Source organism: Phyllobates terribilis, unplaced genomic scaffold (assembly GCF_046119375.1).
Source record: "Phyllobates terribilis strain yellow unplaced genomic scaffold, ASM4611937v1 Scaffold_13__5_contigs__length_258822181, whole genome shotgun sequence".
NCBI lineage: Eukaryota > Metazoa > Chordata > Amphibia > Anura > Dendrobatidae > Phyllobates > Phyllobates terribilis.
Genome location: NW_027362773.1, coordinates 187,486,110 through 187,500,325, shown reverse-complemented (window position 1 = coordinate 187,500,325; position 14,216 = coordinate 187,486,110).

The window sequence follows — 14,216 nt, the reverse complement described above, 5'->3', positions numbered from 1 at the left end:
ACAATAAAAGGTACGATGGTGGAGCATGAGCACCACTGATCCATTCTCAGGACCAATGGGTCGGACCCCCAGTGATCAGTTATCCCATAGCCTACAGTTTTCCTTTGGAAAGAACCCTTTAACCCCTTCATCATTAGGCTATTTTTCGTTTTTTCCTCCCCTTCTTCCGAGAGCCATAACTTTTTTAGTTTTCCGTCCCCATAGCCGTACAGGGGCTTGTTTTTTGCGGGATGAGTTGTACTTTTCAACGACTCCATTCGTTTTACCATATAATGTACTGGAAAGCAGAAAAAAAATTCCAATTCCTTTGAAACTGCAAAAAAAAGTGCATCCCACAATTGTTTTTTGGGTTTTTTATTTACCATGTTCACTATATGGTAAAACTGACCTGGCAATATGATTCTCCAGGACAGTACGAGAGCACAGATACCAAACATGTAGAGTTTTTGTTTTATTTAAAAGGTGAAAAAAATTCTGAAATTTGTAAAAAAAATAAAAACAAATTTGTTTTTTTCAACATTTTCCGAGACCCACAGCGTCTCCATTTTTCAGGATCTGGGGCCAGGTGAGGGCTTATTTTTTCCAGTCTGATCTGCCATTTTTACTGATCCCATTTTAGGGTAGATATAATGTTTTGATCGCCTGTTCATCATAACGTCTTATAGTGATTAATGTACAGCAGGTTTTTGCTCCCTCATCTGAAAGCTGCATGGTGTAGGGGCAGAGACCCTGATTCCAGCGATATATCACTTACTGGGCTGCTTGCTGCAGTTTTGATAAAAATCCCTGTTTTCTCGACTATAATTGGAGTAGTGGTGAAAATGCTGATCTCTGTATAACCCCACCCACAACTCTGGCAGCTTCCTGTGTGCACTGTGCATAAGCAGAAAGCAGCCAGTGTTGGGAGCGGGGTTGGTTATTAGTCTGCCAGTGATAATCTCCTGCTGATAAAACTGTGTTTTTAGCAAAAAGCAACAGCAAGCAGCCCAATAAGTGATACATTGCTGGAATCGAGGTCTCTGCCTCTACATTGTGCTGCTCTCAGATTAGGTGGCAAAAACCTGGCAACAGATTCAGTTTCACAAGCTTTTCGGAGAATATTACAGTGGCTTGCAAAAGTATTTACCCCCCCCCCCCCCTTGAAATTTTTCTTGTTTTGCTACCTCACAACCTGGAATTTCACTATTTTTTTGAGGGTTTGCATCAGTTCATGTAAAGAACATGCCTACAACTATGAACATTTGGGTTTCTATTTATTGTGAAGCAACACCAAATAGGACAAAATAGCAGAAAACGTCAGTGTGCATAACTATTAACCCCCCTAAAGTCAGTACTTTGTGGAGCCTCCTTTTGTGGCAATTACAGTTGCAAGTCGCTTTGGAGAAATCTCTATGAGCTTTCCACATTTTGCCACTGGGATTTTTGCCCATTCCTCAAGGCAAAACTGCTCCAGCTTCTTCAAGTTAGATGGTTGCCTCTGGTGAACAGCAATCTGCAAGTCTGACCACAGATTCTCAATTGGATTAAGGTCTGGGCTGTGACAAGGCCACTCCAAAACTTTTACACGTTTCCCCTTAAACCACTTGAGTGTTGCTTTAGCAGTATGCTTTGTGTAATTGTCTTGTTGGAAAGTGAACCTCCATCCCAGTCTCAAATCACTGACAAACCGGTTTTGCTCAAGAATATAACTGTATTTCACATCATCCATCTTCCCCTCGACTTGTCCCTGCTGCCAAAACACAGCCCCACAGCCTGATGCTGCCACCACCATGTTTCACTGTGGGGATGGTGTTTTTAGGAGTGATGAGCTATGTTGGTTTAGCTCCATACCTAGCGTTTACCTTGGTAGCCAAAAAGTTCAATTTTGGTCTCATCTGACCACAGCAGCTTCCTCCATACATTTGGGGAGTCTCCCACGTCTTTTGGCAAACTCAAAATGAGCCTTACAATTATTCTGTGTAAGTAAAGGCTTTTTTTATGCCCACTCTTCCATAAAGGCCACCTCTAAGAAGTGTATGGCTTATTGTGGTCTTATGGACAGATACTCCAGTCTCTGCTTGGGAACTCTGCAGCTCCTTCAGGGTTACCTTTGGTCTCTGTGCTGCCTCTCTGATTAATGCCCTCCTTACCCGGGCTGAGAGTTTTGGTGGGCGCCCTCTCTTGGCAGGTTTGTTGTGGTACCATGTTCTTTCCATTTGATGATAATAGATTTGATGGTGGTCCGGGGGATCATCAGAGATTGGGAGATTTCTCTACAACCCAACCCTGACTTGTTCTTCTCAACAACTTTGTCCCTGAATTATTTGGAGATCTCCACGGTCTTCATGGCAGGGCTGGCATCAGCACCCGGGCAAGTGCCGGGGCCCTGAGCCGGTGGGGGGCCCACTCGCCGTCGGGCACCTCACCGCGCTATGGGACCCGTGAGCGGAGGAGAGCGATGCCAGCACCCGCTCCCCTCCTCCGCTTTCTCAGGGCCTAGGCACCCGGCGCAATACTTACCTCTCCCCGTGCCTCCGCAATAGGTTCTGTCTCTTCCGCGGCTGCTGCACAGTGACGTCTCAGGTCAGAGGGTGCGATGACGTCTTTCCACTGCGCCCTCCCCTGAACCATCACAGGCAGTGCTGAGCGGGACAACGCCGGCGACGCTGGAGTCCGGACCTGAGCAGCGGCAGCAGGTGAGAAGTGAGGTGAGTATTTGATTTTTTTTTTTTTTAGATTGTATGGGGGCATGGGGCATTATAAGGGGGGGGTGACATCGTGCATGGGGCATTATAAGGGGAGGAGTGTGACATCCTGCATGGGGCATTATAAGGGAGGGGGGGGTGACATCCTGCATGGGGCATTATAAGGGAGGGGGGTGTGTGACATCGTGCATGGGGCATTATGAGGGAGGGGGGTGTGTGACATCCTGCACGGGGCATTATAAGGGAGGGGGGTGTGACATTCTGCATGGGGCATTATAAGGGAGGCGGGGTGTGAAATCCTGCATGGGGCTTATAAGGGAGGAGGGGTGTGACATTCTGCATGGGGCATTATAAGGGAGGGGGGGTGTAACATTCTGCATGGGGCATTATAAGGGAGAGGGGGTGTGACATCCTGCATGGGGCATTATAAGGGAGGGGGGTGTGTGACATTCTGCATGGGGCATTATAAGGGAGGGGGGTGTTACATCCTGCATGGGGCTTATAAGGGAGGAGGGGTGTGACATTCTGCATGGGGCATTATAAGGGAGGGGGGTGTAACATTCTGCATGGGGCATTATAAGGGAGAGGGGGTGTGACATTCTGCACGGGGCATTATAAGGGAGGGGGGTGTGTGACATTCTGCATGGGGCATTATAAGGGAGGGGGGTGTCACATTCTGCATGGGGCATTATAAGGGAGAGGGGGTGTGACATCCTGCACGGGGCATTATAAGGGAGGCGGGGTGTGACATCCTGCATGAGGCATTATAAGGGAGGAGGGGTGACATCCTGCACGGGGCATTATAAGGGAGGGGGGGTGTGACATTCTGCATGGGGCATTATAAGGGAGGCGGGGTGTGACATCCTGCATGGGGCTTATAAGGGAGGGGTGTGTGTGACATTCTGCATGGGACATTATAAGGGAGGGGGGTGTCACATTCTGCATGGGGCATTATAAGTGAGAAGGGGTGTGACATCCTGCACGGGGCATTATAAGGGAGGCGGGGTGTGACATCCTGCATGGGGCATTATAAGGGAGGAGGGGTGACATCCTGCATGGGGCATTATAAGGGAGGGGGGGTTGACATCCTGCATGGGGCATTATAAGGGAGGGGGGTGACATCCTGCATGGGGCATTATAAGGGAGGGGGGTGTGTGACATCCTGCATGGGGCATTATAAGGGAGGGGGGTGTGTGACATTCTGCATGGGGCATTATAAGGGAGAGGGGGTGTGACATCCTGCACGGGGCATTATAAGGGAGGGGGGGTGTGACATCCTGCATGGGGCATTATAAGGGAGGCGGGGTGTGACATCCTGCATGGGGCATTATAAGGGAGGCGGGGTGTGACATCCTGCATGGGGCATTATAAGGAAGGGGTGGTGTGACATCCTACATGGGGCATTATAAGGGAGGGGGGTGTGACATCCTGCATGGGGCATTATAAGGAGGGAGGAGGGGTGTGACATCGTGCATGGGGCATTATAAGGGAGGGGGGTGACATTCTGCATGGGGCATTATAAGGGAGCAGGGGTGACATCCTGCATGGGGCATTATAAGGGAGGGGGGTGACATTCTGCATGGGGCATTATAAGGGAGGAGGGGTGACATCCTGCATGGGGCATTATAAGGGAGGGGGGGTTGACATCCTGCATGGGGCATTATAAGGGAGGGGGGTGACATCCTGCATGGGGCATTATAAGGGAGGGGGGTGTGTGACATCCTGCATGGGGCATTATAAGGGAGGGGGGTGTGTGACATTCTGCATGGGGCATTATAAGGGAGAGGGGGTGTGACATCCTGCACGGGGCATTATAAGGGAGGGGGGGTGTGACATCCTGCATGGGGCATTATAAGGGAGGCGGGGTGTGACATCCTGCATGGGGCATTATAAGGGAGGCGGGGTGTGACATCCTGCATGGGGCATTATAAGGAAGGGGTGGTGTGACATCCTACATGGGGCATTATAAGGGAGGGGGGTGTGACATCCTGCATGGGGCATTATAAGGAGGGAGGAGGGGTGTGACATCGTGCATGGGGCATTATAAGGGAGGGGGGTGACATTCTGCATGGGGCATTATAAGGGAGCAGGGGTGACATCCTGCATGGGGCATTATAAGGGAGGGGGGTGACATCCTGCATGGGGCATTATAAGGGAGGGGTGTGTGTGACATCCTGCATGGGGCATTATAAGGGAGGGGGGGTGTGACATTCTGCATGGGGCATTATAAGGAAGGGGGGTGTAGCATTCTGCATGGGGCATTATAAGGAAGGGGGGTGTAGCATTCTGCATGGGGCATTATAAGGGAGAGGGGGTGGGACATCCTGCATGGGGCATTATAAGGGAGGGGGGGTGGCATCCTGCATGGGGCATTATAAGGGAAGGGGTGTGTGACATCCTGCATAGGGCATTATAAGGGAGGGGGTGTGTGACATCCTGCATGGGGCATTATAAGGGAGGGGGGTGGGTGACATCCTGTATGGGGCATTATAAGGGAGGAGTGGGTGACATCCTGCATGGGGCATTATAAGGGAGGGGGGGTGACATCCTGCATGGGGCATTATAAGGGGAGGAGTGTGACATCGTGCATGGGGCATTATAAGGGAGGGGGGGTGACATGTGACATCCTGCATGGGGCATTATAAGGGAGGGGGGGTTGACATCCTGCATGGGGCATTATAAGGGAGGGGGGGTTGACATCCTGCATGGGGCATTATAAGGGAGGGGTGTGTATGACATCCTGCATGGGGCATTATAAGGGAGGGGGGGTGTAACATTCTGCATGGGGCATTATAAGGGAGGGGGGGGTGACATCCTGCATGGGGCATTATAAGTGGGGGGGTGACATCCTACATGGGGCATTATAAGGGAGGGGGGGTAGCATCCTGCTTGGGGCATTATAAGGGAGGGGGGTGACATCCTGCATGGGGAATTGGGAGGGGGGGTGACATCCTGCATGGGGCATTATAAGGGGGGGGGTGACATCCTGCATGGGGCATTATAAGGGGGGGTGTTACATTCTGCATGGGGCATTATAAGGGAGAGGGGGTATGACATTCTGCACGGGGCATTATAAGGGGGGGTGACATTCTGCATGGGGCATTATAAGGGAGGGGGAGTTGACATTCTGCATGGGGCATTATAAGGGAGGAGGGGTGACATCCTGCATGGGGCATTATAAGGGAGGGGGGGTGTGACATTCTGCATGGGGCATTATAAGGGAGGGGGGGGTGACATTCTGCATGGGGCATTATAAGGGAGAGGGGGTGTGAGACATTCTGCATGGGGCATTATAAGGGAGGCGGGGTGTGACATCCTGCATGGGTCATTATAAGGGAGGCGGGGTGTGACATCCTGCATGGGGCTTATAAGGGAGGGGGTGTGTGACATCCTGTACGGGGCATTATAAGGGAGGGGGGCTGACATCCTGCATGGGGCATTATAAGGGAGGAGGGGTGTGACATCGTGCATGGGGCATTATAAGAGAGGGGGGTGTGACATCCTGCATGGGGCATTATAAGGGGAGGGGTGTGACATCCTGCAAGGGGCATTATAAGGGAGGGGGGGTGACATCCTGCATAGGGCATTATAAGGGAGGGGGGGTGACATTCTGCATGGGGCATTATAAGGGAGAGGGGGTGTGACATCCTGCATGGGGCATTATAAGGGAGGAGGGTGTGTGACATTCTGCATGGGGCATTATAAGGGAGAGGGGGTGTGACATCCTGCACGGGGCATTATAAGGGAGGGGGGCTGGCATCCTGCATGGGGTATTATAAGGGAGGGGGGGGTGACATCCTGCATGGGGCATTATAAGGGAGGGGGGGGTGACATCCTGCATGGGGCATTATAAGGGAGGGGAGTGTGACATCCTGCATGGGGCATTATAAGGGAGGGGGGTGTGACATCCTGCATGGGGCATTATAAGGGAGGGGGGTGTAACATCCTGCATGGGGCATTATAAGGGAGAGGGGGTGTGACATCCTGCATGGGGCATTATAAGGGAGAGGGGGTGTGACATCCTGCATGGGACATTATAAGGGAGGGGGGGTAACATCCTGCATGGGGCATTATAAGGGAGAGGGGGGGTGATATCCTGCATGGGGCATTATAAGGGAGAGGGGGTGTGACATCCTGCATGGGGCATTATAAGGGGAGGGGTGTGACATCCTGCATGGGGCATTATAAGGGAGGGAGGGGTGACATCCTGCATGGGGCATTATAAGGGAGGGGGGTGTGACATCCTGCATGGGGCATTATAAGGGAGGGGAGGGGTGTGATATCCTGCATGGGGCATTATAAGGGAGGGGAGGGGTGTGATATCCTGCATGGGGCATTATAAGGGAGGGGGGGTGTGACATCCTTGCCGGGGCATTATAAGGGAGGGGGGGTGACATTCTGCACGGGGCATTATATGGGAGGGGGGGTGACATTCTGCATGGGGCATTATGTGGGGGGGGAACAGCCTGTGTGGGGCATTATGTGGGGGGAACTGCCTGCATGGAGCATTATGTGGGGGCACAGCCTGCATGGAGCGTTATATGGGGGCCAGTATTCTGTATGGAGCGTTATATGGGGGCCAGTATTCTGTATGGAGCGTTATATGGGGGCCAGTATTCTGTATGGAGCATTATATGGGGGCCAGTATCATGTATAGAGCATTATATGGGGGCCAGTATTCTGTATAGAGCGTTATATAGGGGCCAGTATACTGTGTGGAGCGTTATATGGGGGCCAGTATCCTGTATAGAGCATTATATGGGAGCCAGTATTCTGTATAGAGCGTTATATGGGGGCCAGTATCCTGTATGGAGCGTTATATAGGGGCCAGTATACTGTGTGGAGCGTTATATGGGGGCCAGTATACTGTGTGGAGCGATTCGCCGGTTTCTGAGCTATTGTGGAATTTACAATAGATATCGCTCATGTAATGTAGGAAGTGAAATGTTTGCATTGTACTATATATATATATATATATATATATATATATATATATACAGTACAGACCAAAAGTTTGGACACACCTTCTCATTTAAAGATTTTTCTGTATTTTCATGACTATGAAAATTGTACATTCACACTGAAGGCATCAAAACTATGAATTAACACAAGTGGAATTATATACATAACAAAAAAGTGTGAAACAACTGAAAATATGTCTTATATTCTAGGTTCTTCAAAGTAGCCACCTTTTGCTTTGATGACTGTTTGCACACTCTTGGCATTCTCTTGATGAGCTTCAAGAGGTAGTCACCGGAAATGGTTTTCACTTCACAGGTGTGCCCTGTCAGGTTTAATAAGTGGGAGTTCTTGCCTTATAAATGGGGTTCGGATCATCAGTTGTGTTGTGCAGAAGTCTGTTGGATACACAGCTGATAGTCCTACTAAATAGACTGTTAGAATTTGTATTATGGCAAGAAAAAAGCAGCTAAGTAAAGAAAAACGAGTGGCCATCATTACTTTAAGAAATGAAGGTCAGTCAATGCAAAAAATTGGTAAAACTTTGAAAGTGTCCCCAAGTGCAGATGCAAAAACCATCAAGCGCTGCAAGAAACTGGCTCACATGAGGACTGCCCCAGGAAAGGAAGACCAAGAGTCACCTCTGCTTCTGAGGATAAGTTTATCCGAGTCACCAGCCTCAGAAATCGCAGGTTAACAGCAGCTCAGATTAGAGACCAGGTCAATGCCACACAGAGTTCTAGCAGCAGACACAACTCTTCAACAACTGTTAAGAGGAGACTTTGTGCAGCAGGCCTTCATGGTAAAATAGCTGCTAGGAAACCACTGCTAAGGACAGGCAACAAGCAGAAGAGACTTATTTGGGCTAAAGAACACAAGGAATGGACATTAGACCAGTGGAAATCTGTGCTTTGGTCTGATGAGTCTAAATTTGAGATCTTTGGTTCCAACCACCGTGTCTTTGTGCGATGCAGAAAAGGTGAAGGGATGGACTCTACATGCCTGGTTCCCACCGAGAAGCATGGAGGAGGAGGTGTGATGGTGTGGGGGTGCTTTGCTGGTGACACTGTTGGGGATTTATTCAAAATTGAAGGCATACTGAACCAGCATGGCTACAACAGCATCTTGCAGCGGCATGCTATTCCATCCGGTTTGCGTTTAGTTGGACCATCATTTATTTTTCAACAGGACAATGACCCCAAACACACCTCCAGGCTGTGTAAGGGCTATTTGACCAAGAAGGAGAATGATGGGGTGCTACGCCAGATGACCTGGCCTCCACAGTCACCAGACCTGAACCCAATCGAGATGATTTGGGGTGAGCTGGACCGCAGAGTGAAGGCAAAAGGGCCAACAAGTGCTAAGCATCTCTGGGAACTCCTTCAAGATTGTTGGAAGACCATTTCCATTGACTACCTCTTGAAGCTCATCAAGAGAATGCCAAGAGTGTGCAAAGCAGTCATCAAAGCAAAAGGTGGCTACTTTGAAGAACCTAGAATATAAGACATATTTTCAGTTGTTTCACACTTTTTTGTTAAGTATATAATTCCACATGTGTTAATTCATAGTTTTGATGCCTTCAGTGTGAATGTACAATTTTCATAGTCATGAAAATACAGAAAAATCTTGAAATGAGAAGGTGTGTCCAAACTTTTGGTCTGTACTGTATGTGTATATATATATATATATATATATATATATATATATATATAATATTTCTCTGCGGTATGTGTTAAATGGCCCACAAAAACCTGGAGCCGGTCCTGCTTCATGGTGTTGTTCGGAGATCTCCTCGGTTTTCATGGTGTTGTTTGGAGATCTCCTTGGTCTTGATGGTGTTGTTTGGAGATCTCCTCGGTCTTGATGGTGTTGTTTGGAGATCTCCTCGGTCTTGATAGTGTTGTTTGGAGATCTCCTCGGTCTTCATGGTGTTGTTTGGTTAGTGGTGCCTCTTGCTTAATTGTGTTGCAGCCTCTGTGGCCTTTCAGATAAAGTAAAGTGTATATACAGACAGACCATGTGACACTTAGATTGCACACAGGGGAACGTCCTGTTGCTTAGCATGGGACTTATGAAGATAATTACTTGCATCTGAAATTTTTAGGAGTGAATACATATGCACATGCCAATTGTTAGTTATTTGATCCCATAAACTTAATTTATGCCTATATTTTTCTCCCTTCACCAACTTAGACTATTTAGCGCTAATGCATCACACACAGATCAGATTACAAAAATATTTACACACAGGTTGTAATGTAACAAAATAGGTAAAAGCCAAGGGGGTGAATACTTTTGCAAGCCACTATATTAACAGAGACACTTTTAATCAATTGTATTAGGTGACCTAAAATGGTCATGGAAAAACCAGGTCATATATATATATTACAGTGGGTACGGAAAGCATGCGGACCCCTTTAAATTTTTCACTCTTTGTTTCATTGCAGCCATTTGGTAAATTCTAAAAAGTTCTTTTTTTTCTCATTAACCCCTTTACAACCCAAGGTGGTTTGCACGTTAATGACCAGGCCAATTTTAACAATTCTGACCACTGTCACTTTATGAGGTAATTACTTTGGAACGCTTCAACGGATCCCCCTGATTCTGAGATTGTTTTTTCGTGACATATTGTACTTCATGATTTTGGTAAAATGTATTTGATATCACTGGCGTTTATTTGTGAAAAAAATGGAAATTTGGTGAAAATTTTTCAATTTTCAAAATTTGAATTTTTATGCCCTTAAATCAGAGAGATACGTCACACAAAATAGTTAATAAATAACATTTCCCACATGTCTACTTTACATCAGCACAATTTTGGAGCAAAAATTTTTTTTTGTTATGGAGCTATAAGGGTTAAAAGTTGACCAGCGATTTCTCATTTTTCCAACAAAATTTACAAAACCATTTTTCTAGGGACCACATCACATTTGAAGTCACTTTAAGAGGTCTGTATGACAGAAAATACCCAAAAGTGACACCATTCTAAAAACTGCACCCCTCAAGGTGCTCAAAACCACATTCAAGAACTTTATTAACCCTTCAGGTGCTTCACAGGAATTTTTGGAATGTGGAAGAAAAAAATAAACATTTAACTTTTTTCACAAAAATGTTACTTTAGACCCAATTTTTTTTATTTTCGCAGGGGTAACAGGAAAAAATGGACCCCAAAATGTGTTGTGCAATTTCCCCTGGGCACGCAGATACCTCATATGTGGGGAAAAACCACTGTTTGAGCGAACGGCAGGGCTCGGAAGGGAAGGAGCACCATTTGAATTTTCGATTGTAAAATTTGCTTGAATAATTAGCGGACGCCATGTTGCGTTTGGAGAGCCCCTGATGTGCCTAAACAGTGGAAACCCCCCACAAGTGACCCCATTTTGGAAACTAGACCCCCCTGGGAACTTATATAGATGGGTGGTGCGCATTTTGAACCCCCAGGTGCTTCTCAAATTGATTCTTAAAAATGAAAAAGTATTTTTTTTTCCACTTTTTCATTTTAAAAAGTGGAAAAAAAAAAACTTTTTCATTTTTAAGAATCAATTTGTGAAGCACCTGGAGGTTCCAAGTGCTCACTATGCATCTAGATAGGTGCCTTGGGGGGTCTAGTTTCTAAAATGGGGTCACTTGTGGGGGAGCTCCAATGTTTAGGCACACAGGGGCTCTCCAAACGCAACATGGTGTCCGCTAACAATTTGAGCCGATTTTCCATTCAATTTGTTAGCGGACACCATGTCGCGTTTGGAGGGCCCCTCTGTGCCTAAACAGTGGAAACACCCACAAGTGACCCCATTTTGGAAACTAGACCCCTCAAGGATTTTATCAAGGGGTATAGTGAACATTTTGAGGCCAGAGGTACGACACAGAATTTGATAACATTAGGTCATCATATTGAATAAGTTGTCATTAGTCTTGAGCGCAAGTGCTTGCTACTTGAGTTTGCATCGGGTACTCAGGTATGCACCATGTACTGCGTGTGCTCGAGTGCCATGCTCGAGTCCCTGCCCCACATGTTTCACGGTTATTAGACACCCAAAAAAAAACATGCGTGGATCGCTCGTGCATGGCAGGCAATCCCCGCAAAGTTTTTTTGGCCGCGAAGCATATGGGGCAGAGACTCGAGCATGTCACTCAAATACCCACGATACTCAATGCATACCAGAGCACCCGATGCAAACTCAAGTAGCAAGCACTTGCGCTCAACACTAGTCGCTATATCGTCATTTTTTTTCTTACCTTTGAAAAAAATCCCAACCCCATCACAACCCTAACCCCAACCCCAGCCCTAACCCTAGCCCAACCCCAACCCTAACCCGAGAGTTTATTTTTTACGCCGTTCCTCGTGCGGTATAAGTGATTAGACGACTTTATTCTTCGGGTCGGTGCGATCACAGCGATACCAGAATCATATGGGGTTTTTATGACTGACAGCTGTCACACACTAAAAGATGCATTTTTTGTAAAATCTAGTTTTTGCATCGCCATATTTTGAGAGCTATAATTTTTCCATATTTTGGCAGACAGAGTCATGTGACGGCTTGTTTTTTGCGGGATGAGTTGACGTTTTTATTGGTGCCATTTTCAGGCACGTGACATTTTTTGAACGCTTTCTATTCCGATTTTTGTGAGGCAGAATAAACAAAAAACACCAATTCAGGAATTTCTTTTTTTGTTTTTTTTTTATTCTGCTCCACGTGTGGCAAAATTGATAAGGGAGCTTTATTCTTCGGGTCAGTACATTTACAGCAGTACCACATTTATATCGTTTTTCTATGTTTTGGCGCTTTTACACAATAAAAGCTATTTTATAGAAAAAAAATTTTTGCATCGCTTTATTCTGAGAGCTATAACTTTTTGATTTTTCGGATGATGGAGCTGTATGGCGGCTTGTTTTTTGCGGGACAAGATGACGTTTTCAGTGGTACCATTTTTATTTATATTCGTCTTTTTGATCGCGTGTTGTTCCATTTTTTGTTTGGCGGTATGGTGATAAAGCATTGTTTTTTGCTTCGTTTTTTATTTATTTTTTTTACTGTGTTCACTGAAGGGGTTAACTAGTGGGACAGTTTTATAGGTCAGGTCGTTCCTGACGCGGCGATACCAAATATGTGTACTTTTATTGTTTGCTTGCTTTTTTTTTCATAATAATATTTATTGATGGGTACATTATATTTTTATTTTTGGTGGATTATTTTTTTTCTTTTTTTTTTAATATTTTGACAAATTTTTTTTTACTTTCTGGGAGTATTTACACTTTTTTACTTTGTCCCACTCTGGGACTTTAACTTTTTTTATTCTGATCGCCTGCACAGCATAGGGATGGAGCACCATCCCTGCGCTATGCAGGCCGTCAGCGCTGCACAGTTAGAACATTGTGTGGTCGTGCACTGTGCATTGACCAAACAATGTTCCTGCTGCCTGGTGACCCGGATGTTGTCATGACGACATCGGGTTGTCATGGCAACACCCGGGAAGCCGCGGCAGACAGCGCTGGAGGCCGGAAGAGGAGGTGAGTATACCGATCACCTCCCCTTGCCACCGCAATGCTGCGATCGACTTCGATCGCAGCATTGCGGGGGTTAATGTGTCGGGAGCAGTGCGGGACCGCTCCCTGCACATAGTACCGGGTGTCAGCTGTGACAATCAGCTGACACCCGGCGGCGATCGCGCCCGCACAGCCTGTGTGCGCGTCCGATGACGTACTAATACGGGTCAGGCTCTTAAAGCCCAGGGCACTGACGCGTATTAATACGTCATGGGCTGTAAAGGGGTTAAAATACACTCTGCACCCCATCTTGACTGAAAAAAAACAGAAATGAAGACATTTTTGCAAATTTATTAAAAAAGAAAAACTGAAATATCACATGGTCATAAGTATTCAGACCCTTTGCTCAGTATTGAGTAGAAGTACCCTTTTGAGCTAGTACAGCCATGAGTCTTCTTGGAAATGATGCAGCAAGTTTTTCACACCTGGATTTGGGGATCCTCTGCCATTCTTCCTTGCAGATCCTCTCCAGTTCCGTCAGGTTGGATGGTGAAAGTTGGTGGACAGCCATTTTCAGGTCTCTTCAGAGATGTTCAATTGGGTTTCGGTCAGGGCTCTGGCTGGGCCAGTCAAGAATGGTCACAGAGTTGTTCTGAAGCCACTCCTTTGTTATTTTAGCTGTGTGCTTAGGGTCATGGTCTTGTTGGAAGGTGAACCTTCGGCCAAGTCTGAGGTCCAGAGCATTCTGGAAGAGGTTTTCATCCAGGATATCTCTGTACTTGGCCGCATACATATTTTTTTCAATTGCAACCAGTCGTCCTGTCCCTGCAGCTGAAAAACACCCCCATAGCATGATGCTGCCACCACCATGTTTCACTGTTGGGATTGTATTGGACAGGTGATGAGCAGTGCCTGGTTTTCTCCACACATACAGCTTAGAACTTTTTGGTGATAATTCTATCTTTGTGTCATCAGACCAGAGAATCTTATTTCTCATAGTCTGGGAGTCCTTCATGTGTTTTTGAGCAAACTCTATGCAGGATTTAATGTCTTGCACTGAGGAGAGGCTTCTGTCGGACCACTCTGCC